The sequence below is a fragment of the Bison bison genome, unplaced genomic scaffold (assembly GCF_000754665.1).
Source record: "Bison bison bison isolate TAMUID 2011002044 unplaced genomic scaffold, Bison_UMD1.0 scf7180017864484, whole genome shotgun sequence".
Taxonomy (NCBI): Eukaryota; Metazoa; Chordata; class Mammalia; order Artiodactyla; family Bovidae; genus Bison; species Bison bison.
Genome location: NW_011495044.1, coordinates 6,686,909 through 6,689,100, shown reverse-complemented (window position 1 = coordinate 6,689,100; position 2,192 = coordinate 6,686,909). Strand labels below are relative to the sequence as shown.

Here is a 2,192-nt window from a genome sequence, read left to right as displayed (position 1 = left end):
AAGTACTTCCAAAACTTTCTGAGTTTCTATTTGCTCAGCCTCCGAAGCAACCTCTGACCTACCTGGTATCCCAGTCATCGGAGCCAGTATCATACTTATAGGTAGGCTGGAACGTGAGCTCACCCTCGCTGAAGCCCTCGAAGACAGCCTTAGCAGCCACCTGAGCTCTCAGCTACACAAAGGATGGAATTAAAAAAAAAAATCTCAGCATAAAAAGGTCAAACCTTGAATTAGCAGAAGAAAGGAAACCAATCTGGAATCTAAACCCTAACCCCAAAGGAAAAGCCCATGAGAAAACTATTCTGCGGGAATTCTCTGGTGGTTAGGACTCCATGCTTCCACTGTAAGGGATATGGGTTTGATACCTGGTTGGGGAACTCAGACCCCACATACTGCAGTGTCAAAAAAAAAGAACAGAAAGAAAGTTACTCTGTAAGACCTTGAGTTAATTAACTCCCAGGAAGAGGAGCATGCTGACTATTCTGCCTGCTGTACAATTTTTAATGCTCTTTTATAAAACCATATCCACGTCTGAGGGGCCTGAGCTCCATCGCACTGAGATGCCCCTAGGAGGATTAGTTTATGGATATAGTTTCTCTTCCAGGTATCAAACACATCATCTGTGTAGCACAGGTGTTCCAATATACAGAGGGATAAAACTGCATTAAAAAAAGTCTGTAAAGATACAATCCAAAAAGTAAAAGGGAACCTCCAAGTATGTATAAATATATAGTACAGGTATAACCAAACCATTATGAATTAAGTTTAAACTAAAACAATTCTTTAAAGAGGTTTGTCAAATCAGTTATATGAACTGGGGGGAGCTCTATGCTTTGGTTTCCCCATCTGTAAATTCTGGATTTATAATAGAATCTGCCTCACAGGACTGTTGCAAAGATAAGCTGTCAACTTAAAACAGTGCCTGACACATTACGATAGTAACTGGCCTCCTTGCCACTGCACTGGTTCTAAGAGCTCCTTCTCAGCAAAAGAGAAAAACCACGGGTGTTCCTGCCCCCTCCCTGGAGCACCAAGCTTGGTGCTGTGTGGCCTGGTGACGAACTGTAAGCTCTAACTTTGGTGAAAGGGTCAGCTATCCAGGGGACAACAGTTGACAAACCCCCAAATAGGAATTCCTTAAAAATAAAATACTATTAAGGAAAAAGCAACAGGAAATTAAAATAGTGTAAGATGATTCTTTCCTTTTCGCTTTTTTCTGGATGCACTGCATGGCATACGGAACTTCCCAGACCAGGGATTGAACCCACGCCCCTACAACAGAAGCACAGTCTTAACTCCTGGACCACCAGGGAAGTCCAAGATGACTCTTAAATGGGTAAATATGAGGACTTTCTTGATGGTCTGGTGGCTGAGAATCTACCTTCCAATACCGGGGACTTGGCTTTGACCCCTGGTTGGGGGAACTAAGATCCTGCATACCTCAGAGCAACTAAGCCCTCATGTGGCAACTGCTGAGCCTGCGTGCCCTGGAGCCCACAAACCACAGCAAAGACTGAGCATGGCCAGAATAAGAAGAGTAAAAAATAAATTAAAAACAAGAAACAGGTAAATATAAATCTTGAAACCATTTGGAAAGCAAGGCAACACACAAACTGGTTACTATTACTTAAGGAGAGACAAGAAAAGAAGGGAAGAAGAGATGGTATTGAACTCCCAGGGAAATAAGAATGCTGCAGTCTAGAAAAAAGACAGATAAGGGATAATGCTGAAAAGGGGAATAAAGAGACTAATTTACCAAGGAAAAGAATGGGAGAGAAAAATGGGTCACTAAAGAGATTATTCTATAAAGAAAGACATAACAGACTTGGGATTTTTTTCCCCTTAATTGATCCCACTGGGAGAAAAATAAAGGTAACAGAAAGATTTAGACTAACGACAATACAAAGATGATTAAAAGGGAGATACAGGGTAGAAAGAAAAAGGACCGTGACATCCCGAACAACTCTGACTGCTTGAACAGTTTCAGAATCTCTTGAGAGGAGTACCCTGAAGGTCAGAGAGAAACAGGTTTCTCTTGTCCTGGGAAACAGCTAATGCTCTGAGAAAGGAATGATAACCCAAACAACAGTAGAGGCTAGCAGGAGACGGAATGGATTCTTTATGGAAGTGAACACAGCCCTTTAGAAAAAGAGTGGTCCCGCACACGGCACAGGTCTGCTGAGGGGCAGGGG

General features: G+C 42.4%; 1 protein-coding gene across 1 annotated transcript in view; it reads right to left on the bottom strand.

The window, feature by feature from the left end:
* INPP5B (inositol polyphosphate-5-phosphatase, 75kDa) overlaps positions 1 to 2,192 on the bottom strand; it is a 55,968-nt gene that overhangs the window by 11,600 nt on the left and 42,176 nt on the right. The window lies entirely within an intron of this gene.